A 17,837-nucleotide genomic window follows, 5' to 3' on the forward strand; every position below is an offset into this window, starting at 1 on the left:
AAAATTATTCAGAGTCAAAACATTGAGAGAGGAGATGGTCCGGGTTCAGATCCTGGTTGGGCTAAGTTGCTTTGTTAAGGTTTTTCCGGGATTTTCTCTCAATCCATTCATTGAAAATTCTCGGTAACTTTCGGCGTTGGACATCAAACTCATTTCGCTGGCATTATCTATCACTTTCATCTCATTCAGACGCTAGATAAACATAGCAGTTGATAAAGCGTAGTAAAATAACCAATTAAAAATCATCATCGTAATACTTATTGGCATTATCACATTCATCTCATTCAGACGCTAGATAACCATAGTAGTTGATGAAGCGTAGTAAAATAACCAATTAAAAGTCATCATCGTAATGCTTATTGGCATTATCACCTTCATCTCATTCAGACGCTAGATAACCATAGCAGTTGATAAAGCGTAGTAAAATAACCAATTAAAAATCATCATCGTAATACTTATTGGTATTATCACCTTCATCTCATTCAGACGCTAGATAACCATAGCAGTTGATAAAGCGTAGTAAAATAACCAATTAAAAATCATCATCGTAATACTTATTGACATTATCACCTTCATCTCATTCAGACGCTAGATAACCATAGCAGTTGATAAAGCGTAGTAAAATAACCAATTAAAAATCATCATCGTAATACTTATTGGCATTATCACCTTCATCTCATTCAGACGCTAGATAACCATAGCAGTTGATAAAGCGTACTAAAATAACCAATTAAAAATCATCATCGTAATACTTATTGGCATTATCACCTTCATCTCATTCAGACGCTAGATAACCATAGCAGTTGATAAAGCGTACTAAAATAACCAATTAAAAATCATCATCGTAATACTTATTGGCATTATCACCTTCATCTCATTCAGACGCTAGATAACCATAGCAGTTGATAAAGCGTAGTAAAATAACCAATTAAAAATCATCATCGTAATACTTATTGGTATTATCACCTTCATCTCATTCAGACGCTAGATAACCATAGCAGTTGATAAAGCGTACTAAAATAACCAATTAAAAATCATCATCGTAATACTTATTGGCATTATCACCTTCATCTCATTCAGACGCTAGATAACCATAGCAGTTGATAAAGCGTAGTAAAATAACCAATTGAAAATCATCATCGTAATACTTATTGGCATTACACCTTCATCTCATTCAGACGCTAGATAACCATAGCAATTGATAAAGCGTACTAAAATAACCAATTAAAAATCATCATCGTAATACTTATTGGCATTATCACATTCATCTCATTCAGACGCTAGATAACCATAGCAGTTGATAAAGCGTACTAAAATAACCAATTAATAATCATCATCGTAATACTTATTGGCATTATCACCTTCATCTCATTCAGACGTCTAATAGCCATAGCAGTTGATAAAGTGTCGTTAAATAACGAATTAAAAATCATCATCATCATCATCATCATCATCATCATCGTCGTCGTCGTCGTAACACTGTACATGGATTTGGGTCGTTGGTTGATCAGTTCCGGTCTCAATTTTTGCAATAGTCCTCTCAGAATTCCTTGTAGTCCTTTATTTTTAATTGGTTATTTAACGGCGCTGTATCAACTACTATGGTCCATCCCAGGATTCTGTGAAGTAAATTTGCGCATGTGGACAAAATGAATGGGATGAGTCTATCTGTGCCGGAGTGTATTGCTGGCAGCATCAGCTCGAGACCGCTAAGGGGCAAGATGCTCGTGTTAGCTGTGGTATTAACAGGAAGTGTGGCCAGATTTCCTAATATCTACAGATTCCCTCCCTGCAAACTCGCTTTGTTCAAGCAATATCTCCCCCCAGAGCGGTCATTGGTCCTAGCCCTCCCACATACCACATGCCCAGAGATCTTGTTTCGTCTTTCTACTCCACAGATCACTGGGATAGTCCATAGGTTATTTAACGTCGATGGAATTGGTGATAGTGAGATATATTTGGCGAGATGAGGCCGAGGATTCGCCATAGATTACTTGAAATTCGCCTTATGGTTGGAGAATACCTCGGAAAAAACCAATCTAGATAATGAGTCCAAGAAGGAATCGAACCCACGACCGAGCGCAACTTCAATTCGACAGGTAGGCGTCTCAGCCGACTGAGCTATGCTGGTAGCAATTGCAGTCCTATTCCCCTAGGTTTATAATGCAGTGTGCTCTAAATTATCCGGGGCTATAGACCGGGAGAATGGGTACGGATACTTCAGAAGCACGGATAATACAAAAATCCTACGTTTACTGTCAATATTTGCAAGGATCATATGTCAAATTAAAATTAGTTTCAGTTTGTGTTCCCCCGAAGCATTTTCACAACACAATTGCCACTCTTTCCTTTGAAAACTTACGTATGTCCAGGAGCAGATCAGGAACTACGGCTATAAATTATTGAGTCACAATCATGAGCGGTTAATTCGCAAAATGGATAATGCCCGCACGGATATTCAGGGGTACAATCTGTTTCATTATTCTTGATAGAAGTTCTCGTGACATACATCAGAGCTGTGCAAATCAATAAATTGTTTGTATTCATTCTAATAATTTAATATTATTATTAGACTTCGGATTTTTAGGCACTTAAAAACTAACTTTTAGACACCTGAAATAGGCCCTACATTTATCGAAATAGACACTAAAACATAGATTTAGGCACCTAAAATTACAATTTCAAGCGGCTAAAGTGTAATTTCTATCCACATAAAATACAGTAACTATAAAAATGCAATTAATTATTAAGTATTAAGCATTACGGTATACAGTGACAAAAACAGTAAAGACATTTTTGCGATTAGAAACTTTATTTTTGTTATCTTAATTTATGAATACCGGAACGTAATTTTTAATGAATACATCGGTCTCATTTTTCTAAGGCTGCTAATACATAAGTGCTCATATTACAATTAAATTAATTAATTTATCAATGAATTTACAATTAACACATTCATAATTGGCATTGGAATACATAACGTTTTTCTCTAATTTCCTATTGTGAAACTTTGCCTTATTGTTCCGAGTCATCACATTCCTATTGTCTGCTCAAGTGCTCAACAAAACCAGACACCTTCCAGGAATTTCTTTATTTCTACAAACAAACTATTACAGGAAATTTGAACCATACCCACTCCATGACATTTAAAAGTTTCTCTTTCACTCTTACACGCAAATTTAAACATATATAAGTAACAAATAGAAATAAGCAATTTTAGGCTCTAAAAGCTTAAATATAGGTCGCAGTGGGCGAAAATAGAAATTTCTAGGCACTATAAAACCGCGTTCAAACATTCATATTTTATATAAAATATAACTAGTTTTAGTTTATCCCTACAGAAAAAAGGATTTAATCTGAAATCCGAGATCTAATAATTACTTATATATCAAAATCTTCTTCTTCTTCTTCTTCTTCCACTACCTCCTTATTGCCGCCGGAGCAGCGTGGAGGGGTTGCCTCTGATCCATTTCTTATATTGTTCCCGGTCAGCTGCAAGAAGTTTTATTTGTGCAATCGACTTTCCCCCTTTTTCGACTATCTCCTTGATAACTTCTTCCCACATTATTCTTGGCCTCCCTTTCGGGCGACTTCCCTGGGGTTTAGCTTTTGCAAACTGCCTTGCCTTCCTTCCTTCCTCCATCCTTTGGACGTGTCCATACCACCTCAACTGCTGTTCTTCTGTTCTTTTGACTACTGGTTCTTGTTGCAATTCCTCTCTGATGCGTTCATTTCGTATCCGGTCTCTCCTAGTTTTACCTGCTATTCTCCTTAGTACCTTCATCTGTACAGCATTCACCCTACTTAGATAATTTTTTGCTAGAACCCAGCTCTCGCATCTATATATTAATATTTGTTCTATAATTGCTTTCTGAACCCTAGTCTTTGTTTTCTTTTCCAACTCTGACTTTCTAAATATAATGTTATTAATTGCGAAGTATGCCGAAGTTGCCTTTTGGACCCTGTTACTGACTTCTAGTTGGAGTTTTCCTGTTCGATGTATTCGGGTTCCGAGGTAGTTGTAGGACTCAACTTGTTCTAATTTTTTTCCTGAGTACATGATCTCTATATGTTCCACCTTTTTCTCCGTCCTTGTAACCGTTATAACTTGACTTTTCTTCATATTAACTCTCATCCCCTTTTCTGCCAATGTTTCCGTCCATGCCGTCACTGTCTTTTGTAGTTTGCTCTCTGTAACTGTTATAAGCACAATATCGTCTGCATATACTAAAGCCTGTACACATACTGGTCTCATTTTCTACATCCCAACTACAGATTTATCCGTTCTGGCTTTACATATCTTCATTATTTCATCCATAAAGATGATGAACAGTAGTGGGCTTAAACTGTCCCCTTGCTTAATACCTCTCTTCATGTCAAATGTACTGTACCTGACATTTTCCCATCCATACATACTACTCCTTCTACCTTTTGAAATACCGACTGTATAGCTCTCATCAGTTTCTTAGGGGTTTCTTTCTTCCTCACATCTCTTCTCTAGGAACTTCATCAAAAGCTGAGTGTAAATCCAGGAAACCTAGATAGGCCTATGCTGCTTTTCCTCTGTTTAACCATTTATCTATTATAGTTCTAATGGAGTGGATATGGTCTTGTGTTTGTCTTTCCTGTATCAAACCTGCTTGTTCTTATTCCATATCTGGTCCGATATGCACTCTTATTCTAACATCTAGAATATAGTTTCTCAATCACTTTGGTTAAGCATATTGCTCTATAATTTTCACACTTTCTTGTAGAGTGGAATGATGATATTTCTCTGCCAAACCTCAGGAATCCTTTCTTCGTGCCACGCAGCCTGGAAGAGTTCAGTAATCTTCTTGATCAAAACTCTGCCACCAGCCTTAATCTTCTCTGGAGTCACCATGTCCTCCCCGGCTGCCTTTTCGGTTTTCATCCTATCTATGGCTTCCTCTACTTCCCATTTATCTATTTCTTCTTCTTCTTCTTCTTCTTCCTCTTCTTGTTCACTCAATTCATTCCTATTTATTTGCTTATTTTTTCCTGTGTGTGGTTGTTGTATATCATTAAACTTTTCTTTGAAGTATTCTCTCCAAAGTTTTGGTACTTCTTCTGTTTCTACTTTCAAATTATTTTCCTTATCTTTAATACTTCTTACCCTTCTTCCAAATTTTCCTCTAGAGTGTCTCAGTATTTTCCAGAAATCATTATTATGCTTATTGTATTTTTCTTCCAGACTTTCTCCAAACTCTCGCCATGATTTCTTTTTTGCCTATTCCACCATATTTTTACACCTATTTCTCTTCTTTATGTAATCTTCCTGATCATTTAAATTTTTAGTACTTTATGCTTTATCCAGGCTTTTTTCTTCTCCTTTATTGTTATTTGTACTTTTGTGGTCCACCATTTACTACTTTTCGTTCCTTCTTTAATTTTCTTTGCCTCGCAGACTTCTTTACATGTCTGAAGAATGGATCTTTTCATATTTTGCCATTTTTCTTCTACTGCATCCTGCACTATTGTTGTTGTTATCTCTCTGAACTTCACTTCTAGCTTGCCCTTATATTTCTCTTTCTTCTGCTCATTCTTCAATTCTTCCCATTTGACCTTCTTGTAATCTCTCCTCTTCCTGCGCCTGCCACGCACAAAAAGGGTATCGGCTACTAGTAGGTAGTGATCTGTCGAAGTTCAACTCCTGTCACGACCTTCACATCTCGACAGAATCTTCTAAGTTGTTTTTGCAGTAAGAAGTAGTAGATGATGCTCTGTTGTTGTTGTGACGATTCGAAAGTAATTTGATGTATTTTTTTGTGCTTAAATATCGAATTAGCAATCCGTAATTCATTATCAATGCAGAAGTCTATAATTCTCTGGCCATTTCCATTCAAGGTTGCTTCACCTGCGAATCTCCCCATAGTGTCCATGGTCGCTTGATAATTATTTCCCACTCTTCCATTAAATCTCCCATTACTATAACTTTTCTCCTTCTACCCTCTGCACTAACCATTTGTTTCTGCAGTTCCTCGTAAAAATAATTTTTTTCTGCGGCTCCCGAGTCTTCAGTTGGTGCATATACCTTTATCAGAGTAATCGGCATTTCCACGTCTGAATCCAGGTACATTATTCTTAAATTAATAGCTTTCCATGAAATAACTTTCCTATACATTTCCTTCGTTACAATAATTCCTATTCCTTCATTTGCTCTAGAATTCCATGACACTCCCGAGTATGTCAAAACATGTCCTTTGTCCAATGTCTTTACCCCATTTCCTTTCTTTCTTACTTCGCTAATACCCAGCAGATTAATCTTATATTTCTCCATTTCTTGAATTACCCTTTACAGTGCTCGTTCCCACACTGCAGTATTTCTGTCGGGGGTCTCCCCTAGGCTTTGGGTCAATACCCTTACCGCAAGGCAGCAGTGACTCTGATCTTACGCCTTCTTTGCCGTTGGACTTCCTATCTCTTCCGCCTTTGAAGCCGTTATATCAAAATCGGCATTTGAAAATGATACGAATGTTAAAATATATGTTAGTGATATATTGAAAGTTGTCGTTGGAATTGAGGTTTGAGGTTTCAGAGCCACACTAGGTTGATGTATTTAAAAGGCGATAACATCATTAGCATGCCTTCCTTCGACAGGGAAATAAAGCTATGAGGATCATGTTGCAGGTAATTTACCGTTACTTTATTGTAGCATCCAGTGTGAAAGAGCGTTGGATTTTGTCTTGGACTCGAACTCAATTATGTTTTGATTTCAAATAAAAGACCATTAATTTTAGTAACCGGTACACCATATTTTATTTTTACATAATTCCGGGATAAATTGACTTGGACATAAAAATATCTGACCAATGTTTTGAGAGAAATCTCTGTACGGGGAACATTAATGCGAGATCTGTGACACGGTGTCGCAGAGCTATGAGGATCCGAGTGTGCGCAAGAAACGTCATAAGTAGCAACGATTTTCAAGTCAGTATACAGTGGAGTCCTTTCCTTGTTTATAAATGGGGGTAAAAACTATTATCCAATCAAAGGTCATTTTATATGTTTGTACGTACTGCGTATTACATTATTGGTCTTCTGTGCCCGCCCCTACCTAGACGATGTAACCAGTTCCGAACGATGAACTCGGTGACTGGTAGACAGAGAACGAGGTGTAAACAGCAGAGTGAGTACAAACACTGTACATACAGTACTTATCTCTAAGCGTTAGAGGCACCACACAGCAGATTCCCTTCAAGGTTCAACTTAATTTTTTGTCTGAGTAAATGTATTATGAAAGGGTATCAGTCTAAATGACTTAAAAATATTTTTGTCGTTAACATTAAAACAATTATTATCTTTAGAGGAGTTACCACTGTAATTTTTACTGTTATATTTGTATGTGTTATTAAAAATATTCTCCTTTTATTTGTATGTGTACAAATTTAGATGCTAAAATACATAATTCTTATTTAAGTTTGTAATATTTTCATGTATAAGTTTAAATACACTTCTTTCTTCTTCTTTACTGTATCTTTTGATGTCAACTTCCAAGATGAGCAAAGCGATCGCCTTATAAGTAACGTATTGAGTTGTGTTCCTGTAGTGTGCGGAGTCAGCTAGATTTCCAAATTAGAAGTTTGCATAACAAAAGTTTCCAACAGAGGGACTCCACTATAGTTCGTAAATGAGGAAAAAGCGAAACGAAAGACTATCACCACGAGTCTTAACGAACGAAAATTGGCCTATATATGCATTTTCATTAAATTCAAGCTCAACGACCTGTGATGGTTCCCTTGTAAATAACACTTTCCGGGTATTGCTTAGCTACGGTCGCACAACGCCGCTCCGCACCGATAAATATCCCAGAGTTTACATCTCATTCCCGGCGGTATCTTTTCTCTTCATATTTCTTGCCGAACTCATATCACTGTGGTAATAATTCCGACCTCGTTTGTTATCTTTTATCTGCTGACCGAAGAAGTTATCCTGTTACAAAGGTTGATTATATTAAAAAACATAACATTTGCTTAAATTTTTAGAGATCTCTCCAGGCACTTTACCACAAGTGTCATATTTCACTTTACTACACACTTCTGGATAGTTCGTTATCATGATGCGATCTGATAGTCTCGAAACTTGAAAAGGATGAAATGACAAAATTAACTTCAGTTTAAAGCACCGTTCCGAAGATTCAGTAAAAGTTTAAATTCAGCGATTTTTAATTAGTAAGATACTATACAAAAATAAAAGTTAAAGACATGTCGTACGCAAGAAGATCTTTGCATAGTGAATATGACGAAATTATTTATTTCCAGAAAACTTCAAAATAAAACTGCGGAAATGTACATTTTGTGGCTTGATAATTAAAAACACAGCAACAAATCATTTTGAAAGCACAGTTCCGAAGATTCAGTAAAAGTTTAAATTCAGCGATTTTTAATTAGTAAGATACTATACTAAAATAAAAGTTAAAGACATGTCGTACGCAGGAATATCTTTGCATAGTGGATATGACGAAATTATTTATTTCCAGAAAACTTCAAAATAAAACTGCCCAAAATGTACATTTTGTGGCTTAATAATTAAAAACACAGCAACAAATCATTTTAAAAGCACAGTTCCGAAGATTCAGTAGAAGTTTAAATTCAGCTATTTTAAATTAGTAAGATATTGTACAAAAATAAAAGTTAAAGACATGTCGTACGCAAGAAGATCTTTGCATAGCGGATATGACGAAATTATTTATTTCCAGAAAACTTCAAAATAAAACTGCCCAAAATGTACATTTTGTGGCTTAATAATTAAAAACTCAACAACAAATCATTCTGAAAACACAGTTCCGAAGATTCAGTAAAAGTTTAAATTCAGCGATTTTTAATTAGTAAGATACTATACTAAAATAAAAGTTAAAGACATGTCGTACGCAGGAATATCTTTGCATAGTGGATATGACGAAATTATTTATTTCCAGAAAACTTCAAAATAAAACTGCCCAAAATGTACATTTTGTGGCTTAATAATTAAAAACACAGCAACAAATCATTTTAAAAGCACAGTTCCGAAGATTCAGTAGAAGTTTAAATTCAGCGATTTTTAATTAGTAAGATACTGTACAAAAATAAAAGTTAAAGACATGTCGTACGCAGGAAGTTCTTTGCATAGCGGATATGACGAAATTATTTATTTCCAGAAAACTTCAAAATAAAACTGCCCAGAATGTACATTTTGTGGCTTAATAATTAAAAACTCAGCAACAAATCATTTTGAAAGCACAGTTCCGAAGATTCAGTAAAAGTTTAAATTCAGCGATTTTTAATTAGTAAGATACTGTACTAAAATAAAAGTTAAAGACATGTCGTACGCAGGAAGATCTTTGCATAGTGGATATGACGAAATTATTTATTTCCAGAAAACTTTAAAATAAAACTGCCCAAAATGTACATTTTGTGGCTTGATAATTAAAAACAGAGGAACAAATCATTTTAAAAGCACACAGAAAACTATGTAACTTATTAAATTAGGGTACCGGTACTTCAATTGAAATTATTTATTAAGCTGCGTAGAAATTCCTATTAAAATTATTTCTTCTACGCGATGTAAACTGTGTCTAATTTAAGTGAAATATGCATCATTTCATGTACTTTACGCGGATAACACTGCTGATTGAAGGGCTCAGAGCCAGAGGTGACTAATCCACAATTACAAAATGAGTAAATAAGAGTTGATATTAAGAGAATCCTAACAAAAATGATTGGTTTCACAATTTATTTTAATTCGTCTACATTGAATAAATACAAAAAAAATATCATGAATCTGTAACAACAATGTATAGTTTTGAAAAAAGGCTTAATAATGAACAATTTAAAATTGTGGATTGGTCGCCTTTGGCTCTGAGCCCTTCAGTTGTCATGACCATAACTTACTATTATAAACGCAGTCAAGGCCATGCTTTTCGTTATAGAGCGTTCGGAGTTTAGAAAACACTATTTGGTATACAGAGTAAACCGTAAGCAATGTCTTTAATTTCAGGGGTTAGTCTTTGAGATATTTCAAACAAAAAAGTTTAATGCAATTTGGCTCATTTTTGCTTCCTTTTCGAGATAAAAAAATTGTTTGATATGAACCATTTCATAGCATGTTTTTAGAAAGACCTTGATTGAATTCCCAATATATTAATTCAGTTTATGAAAGCACTGTATTATGATAATTAATGATTGAAATAATTTTAGTTTTGTTCTTTAAATGTGTAGAAATTTGATCCAAAAAAATGTAACTTTTCCTTCTGCAAACGAATTTTCCAATGTTATATTAATTTGTTGGTATCAAATTTCAGCATATTCAAAGGACAAAACTAAAATTCTTTCAGACATTCATTAGGCCCTATCAAAATACTCCGATCCCTTAAAATGAATGAGCATATTAGGAATTAAATCAATGGCTTTCCCAAAACACGCTATGAAATATTTGATATAAAACAATTTTTATCTCGAAAAGTAAGCAAAAGCGAGCAAAACTGTATTAATTTTTTGTATGAAATATCTCAAAGAATAACCACCTGAAATTAATGGCATTACTTACAGTTTACTCTGTTCACTCAACAAAACAAATATCGATTGCTTAGAGCGCAAACCTGCTAACCGCCAAAAAGGACATTTTACAAGGGAAGCAAAAAATTGAGTTTAAATTAAGTCTGAAACTTTAGGACCAAATCCAAAGTACAGGTACAAATACTAAGACCACACCGTACACGAGCTTGGCTCTTACAGTAGTGGCTAGAAACATTTTTGTTTTATAATTTTAATTTGTACTCAGTAGCTAGGTAACTATTTAAATAAAATTAAAAAATAAATTAAATAAAATACCACCTGTACTTTGGACTTGGTCCCAAAGTTTCAAACTTAATTTAAACTCAGTTTTTTGCTTGCCTTGTAAAATTTTCTTTTTGGTGGTTAGCAGGTTTACACTCTAAGCCGACGATATGATCTATGGCTTAAAAATATATATTGGTTTGGTTTCCGCATACTGGGACAGATATGGCACATGCCGGTTTTATATTAAAGTAACTTATAATAATAATAATAATAATAATAATAATAATAATAATAATAATAATAATAATAATAATAATAATAATAATTCGTGGCGCTACAGCCCATGAAGGGCCTAGACCGACCAGCCGGCTGCTGGCCTCACGCCCACTTGTCGAAGCAGAGGTGGACGATCATCCAACCAGAATGGAGGTATCGTGTGGTTAGCACGATGATCCCCCAGCCGTTATAGCTGGCATTCGCAACCGGATTTCGCTACCTATCGTAGCTCCCCAAGTGCATCACGATGCTGGATGGGCACCGGTCCCATACACTGCCCGAAATTTCATGAGAAAATGTCTTCCCCCATGAGGACTCGAACCATCGCGCATTCCGTAACGCGAGTCCTAGGCAGGATGCCTTAGACCGCGACGCCACGGCACGGGACAACTTATAGTATAAGCAAATAATATTTCAAACTGTATACTGGGACAGATATGGCACACTGTCAATAAGTGGATTTGACCATATGTGACATCAGTTGAGAAAGAGAGAACTACTTAAGTTATTTGAATATTAAACCAGCGTGTGCAAAACTATCCTATGTAGTAAGGGGTTAAGATATTTTAAAAAGTACATCAAAAGAATTTTAACAAACCTCTGTCCCTACAATTTTGATGAAATACGTGTGGGTTTACATTGGTGGTAATTTATTGTATTTTTATCTGTATTAATTATTGTTTTTCCTTTTTTCCTTTTGACAAGTCCTATGGTTTTATGGACAAACAAGGAAATAACAAATAAATAATAGTAAACATAGGCATCTTCTTAGCGGATATCCTCCCCTCTTTGTAATATAATTGAATCGTTGAGTTGGAAAAGGGGTCATGTCCTGAAAAGTAAATTGTTAGAAGAGACAAAAAACTCTGGACATGAGCCCTTCTCCAACTCAATACTAATCTAGCGCACACTTCTGTGGACGGGACATGACTCCTTGTAATACCAAACGATGCGTACAAACATAGCAGTCAGAGATCGCTAATAAATGCCATTTTGAAAAATGATGGACTTGACCCCTTTTCCAACTCACCGATTCAATTGAAGTAAAATATTTACGTTTTTCTAGCTTATATAAAATAACAGCAGTAGATCTAAATATTGTAACTAATCACTGCTTCAAATATAAACACTTTATAGTGCATTTAAATAGACTTATATATACTTACTTGCTGGCTTTTAAAGAACCCGGAGGTTCGCTGCCGCCATCACATAAGCTCGCCATAGGTCCCTATCTTGAGCAAGATCAATCCACTCTCTAAGATCATATCCCACCTCCCACAAATCCATTTTAATATTATCTTCCCATATACGTCTCGGCCTCCCCAACGGTCTTTTTCCCTCCGGCCTCCCAACTAACACTCTATATGAATTTCTGGATTCGCACATGCGTAAATAGACTTATATAGGTCTATTAATTTAATATGTTGTATTTTCAGTAACCGAATAAATGGAATGGATGTATTTCTGATAATGTTGGAAAATACGTAAATAACTTGTTTAAGATTGATTACAAAGAGGAAGGATGTCCGAACCAGATATTCCCCCGAAGCAGGTATCTAACTCTCGCTCTTGCGTAACGCCGGATCAGTAGGCAAACCCGCCTACCACCTGAGCTTCGCTGGTGACCTTCCTCGTGTAAACCAACCATAATACGTACAGTTAGATTGTATATTACGCAATTTACATTCCACAGTTTGTTATTAAGTACACAATTGAGAGTGTCAAATGAAAGTGTCTGAATCACATTTCCAAAATAGAATCTGCTTGCGAGGTATCACTGACTGATTTGAAGTCGGCAGCTCGTAATCTTTAGCATAAGAATTTCCAGGAAGTTGTAATGGTATGTTTTCATTCGTCAGAACTTTTATGATTCATCGCTTTATTGTTGGTTGGATTATTGTATTTTTATAAATATAGTAGTTGTTATTATTGTGTGTTCTGAAATAGTGGGACGGGTTCAGCGCAAGTAAATGCCCGGAATTCATAATACAGTATTTAACTGCATGAAAAGAATTCTCACTATGTGGTCGTGGATAATTTGAGTAGCTATTACATTAATTTATTTAATATATAATTATGAATTAATTATGTCCGTTGTCTTCATCACGTAGAGAACGTATGCACTTCCCAACTAAGTGGTCCGTGGTTCGATTACCGACGTGGTTAAGGGCAGCGGGCTATGAACGCATACAAAAATTATGGCAAAACATGCACTGACACTTTTGACAATATTTATAATAGCCATACATAAATTTTATCACTAAAGCTCGAAAGAAAGATTAATTGAATAACATGCAGTTCACTTAATTTAGGTTATTCATCTGTCCTAAATAATTTGTTTAATTGTTACATCAAATCGAAAATACATTAAAACATAAGATCACATAGGTAAAAATTCCTTGTAAACTAATGATCTCATTGTTACCAAATTTTTGTCAGATCTTACATATAAGTACAGACTTATTTTTTTTTTCACATAGATATAATAGTGATTAAAAGGCAATCTCTAAACCTAGATGTAATGTCTCACCCCTTCAAATATCCCTAAGTGATGCATTATTGTTATTATTAAAAATTACATTAAATGTGACCATGTCCAGGAAAAGGGCCCTGAAGTCGGAAAATTGAATTTTCTGTTTATGACGGATTGTGATTTGGATAAGATTCTGATTGTTAAAAAATAAGAATAAGCCCTTATGTGAAAAAAAATTATTTATAAGCAAATAAAATTTAATGTTTAGAAATTGCGAATTGAGGGAAGATGGCTTCTGATTCATGTAGAGTTATATTAATAAAAATAATAAAAGCTAGACAGTTTATTGTTAATTACAATTATTACAAATTCAAATTCAAATTTATTTACAATTTACATTTGAAATGAATACATATGTATAGATACCCCAAATGAGCATATGCTCGTGCTCGGGTACAGTCCAGTAGTCTACATAAATTTTACAGGGATCAAATAATAATGCTGATGATAGAAATAATAGTAGTAATAATAATAATAATAATAATAGTAATAATAATAATAGAATAATCGTGACAGAAATGATACAAAGATTGTAATACAAAATAATTAATTAATAATAGTAATAATAATAATAATAATAATAATAATAATAATAGTGATAAAACAAAAATATTTACAATAATAAAATAAATACTAAGACGGATAAAATAAAATAGAAAACCACTAGCGAGATTTAACACAACTTAAATAAGTATATAATAGCCAGAAAAAATGACGAACTCGAAAATCAACAGAAAAGTTTGTTGTATCGCAGACGACAGCAACCGCCGTATTGACATTGTGTTGTGCATTAATGGTAGTAGAGGGGAGCCGAAAGTATACGTAACTGCCGTTCTCTTCGAATCTTCTCGTACAATCATGGGAAGGTAATGCTGCAAAAACAAAATGTCTACGAGTCAAACTGTTCATTATTACCAGGATAAATACAAATAATACTGAAATATATTAATCTAGTTTCAGTTATAGATCTCCCCTTTTGTGAAAGAGGTATCATATCAAAATATTTTATGAATGGCGGGGAAAATATAAATTTCAAGAACTCTCTAGTGACAAGAGATAGTGATAAGTACAATCAAGTGTATCTGTGGCGATGCTAAGAAACCATTTATTGGAGATATACACTGTTATTAATTAAGAAAATGATCTATTGATATTTATTACAAAGTTTTATCTTATAGGTTACATGCATCAGATAAATACAATAAAAATTAGTACCATATAATGGTAGTAACACTTAAAAAAATAATAAAATTTATCAAATATCATACAAACATTTTCACTTTATTTTTAAACTTAAGAATGTGTAAATTGCTTAATCCGTGGCGCTACAGCCCGTGAAGGGCCTAGACCGACCAGCCGGCTGCTGGCCTCACGCCCACATATCGAAGCAGAGGTGGACGATCATCCAACCAGAATGGAGGTATCGTGTGGTTAGCACGATGATCCCCCCAGCCGTTATAGCTGGAATTCGCAACCGGATTTCGCTACCTATCGTAGCTCCCCAAGTGCATCACGATGCTGGGTGGGCACCGGTCCCATACACTGGCCTAAATTTAATGAGAAAATTTCTTCCCCCATGAGGACTTGAACCAGCGCGCATTCCGTAACGCGAGTCCTAGGCAGGATGCCTTAGACCGCGACGCCACGGCGCGGGACGTGTAAATTGCTTAGGTCTGTATTATTTTTCAATACTGAATTGTATAGTCTTGGTCCATAATTCCTACTGTCTTAATCCAGCTGTAGTGTGGCATATTAAAGTATCATTTTCATATATTTATAGCCCTGCAGTAATTTGAGCAACTTAATTCATATCTGTTTTTGTTGTTCAGTCAACTGTCCGAAGACAGGTTTGAGCCCCACAAGTGATACCAACATTTCACCACTTATGAGGCAACTAAACCAGGAAATAATGGGGTAGGGTGGCCAGTTCTTTTCCCCTCCATTGCATACATCGCCGATTAGCTACATATTCCACTAATCAGACTTCAGATGCATACAAACAATTGTTCTTCCTCTGACATATCGTCAAGTAAGATGTACTGCCTGATAATAGATGTACATATCAGCCAGAACCTCAATCAGAGGTTCATATGTAGTACAAGAATTCGTCTAAATCTAACGAATGGAATTAAAGCTTCAAAATCGATGTATTCGACTCAAATGACTCTTTTCGCTCTCTTGGAAAATTACGAATTTTTATTTAACGTGTGGTTTTCTGAGCACGGTAAAAAATTATGGCTCCAATTAACGCACAAATCCACTTAAGAAGCGAATGACTACATTCTAACGATTACCGTATTATTTATTATGATGGTTCCTAGTAAAATATTTTAAAATAATTTAAAATGTTTTGAAATACTTACAGTAACTTCAAAATACGGACACTTATACAAATCTATCTTTCCATGTGCAAAGGAATGTCAGAATTCACACTTCTTTACCCCCTAAACCAGCTGTGACTGAAACTAGAACTGCAGTGATTACATACGACAGATAGCCTATGAAGTAAGGAGATGGGGGAAAGGTACTTGGCATGAAAACTACAACCAGTGGTGGTTCCTGTACTAACATCTTGGTCAATCCCGCGGATAAAAATCTTAATCTTTGCTGTATCAGTAATGTCACTGCTGTCATCAAGAGTCAGTGAATAATATACGAATTTTCTTGCTTCTTTTTTAACCTTCCTCTTGAATATAATCAGGAATTTTCTAAATTCTTCTCTCGATACTTGGCCGAGAAATTCGTAGTTTTTTAAATTAAAAACTTCTTATGGACAAGTTATTTAAGCTATTTTAATCGTTACTCTTTTGAGAAATTCTGTTCTATTAAAAGGCTTTAGAACACGAAACATTTCAAACCCCATTAGGTAGCTGACTTTCTTACATTTATTTATGTCATCTTTCTCTTCATGGCTATGATTTAACACATGTCAATTCCTGGCGTTTAACAGTTTGTTGGCACATAATATTGAATCAGTTTTTCTACAATATCATTATATTAAACGAATAACTAATAAATGTTACCCTCATCTAAAGATTAGTCGCCCTCGGTAGCGCAGTTGGTATAGCGCTGGCCTTCTATGCTCGAGGTTGCGAGTTCGATCCCGGCCGAGGTCAATGGCATTTAAGCGTGCTTAAATGCGACAGGCTCATGTCAGTAGATTTACTGGCATGTAAAAGAACTCCTGCGGGACAAAAATTCCGGCACACCGGCGACGCTGATATAACCTCTGCAGTTACGAGCGTCGTTAAAAAAAAACAAAAAAAAATCTAAAGATTAAGAAGATTAAAATGGAAATAAAATCTAACAATTTTATCCTTCTAGGGAGAAGATCTAAAAATATCAATATTCGTGCACGTATGGAAAAATTATAGAAACACATACTTAGTGGTCAGTAATAATAATAATAATAATAATAATAATAATAATAATACATTATTCAGCGTGGCAATTAATGTTTCTATATACTCCTAATTGAGGAGCGTTTTTGCAAAAGTCGATAGATGCAGAAATTTTCGAAAATGAGTTATATATGGATATCGTATGTTTTCTAGCTCCGGAATCGATCTATGAACTCACATTTAGCAAAACTTGATTTATACCGTGTGTAGAGACTACCAAACCTTCCAGGTTTTTTCAAAACTCGATAGATGCTGTCACTTAGTTAAAGCAAAACTCGATAGATGCTCGAGTCCTTATTTGAAATATATGCAGGGTCAAATAAAATAGTTTTCAGCACAGTATTTCAGACAATTTACTTTTATTAGGGTTGCCGGCAGAAGTGGAATGCTATTATTTTGTCGCCTAGCGGTAAATCGCTGAGACGGAAGCTATTTGATCTCCCTCCCTCCCTCTCTCACCAAACTAAAGTTCACCGTTTAGGATTTCTCCCACTCAACTTGACAGAGAAGTGGCGAATATGAAGTGAAATACTTTTCAAAACAGTATTCATTCACGAGTGACTTCAGTCAAATTTTAAGAGCGTTTTCCAATGTTGTGATATTCTAGATAGTTTCTAGATAGTGTGTGAATAATGAATCCATGAGATGAAATGATAATGATTCAAAAAGTATTGGGTGGTAGGAAATCCAGAACTAAAGAGTCCTCGTACAGGGAAGCGTAAAACAAAGGAGCATGAATGGAATATAAAATGATCTCATGGACTTGCAAACTCTTCCTCCAATGCTCTACAGGACAGTCACCAAGGGAAAATAGAGGAGGAAATACTGCAAGTAAGAAGCATGAAAATCTTA

Source organism: Periplaneta americana, chromosome 10 (assembly GCF_040183065.1).
Source record: "Periplaneta americana isolate PAMFEO1 chromosome 10, P.americana_PAMFEO1_priV1, whole genome shotgun sequence".
NCBI classification, from domain to species: Eukaryota; Metazoa; Arthropoda; class Insecta; order Blattodea; family Blattidae; genus Periplaneta; species Periplaneta americana.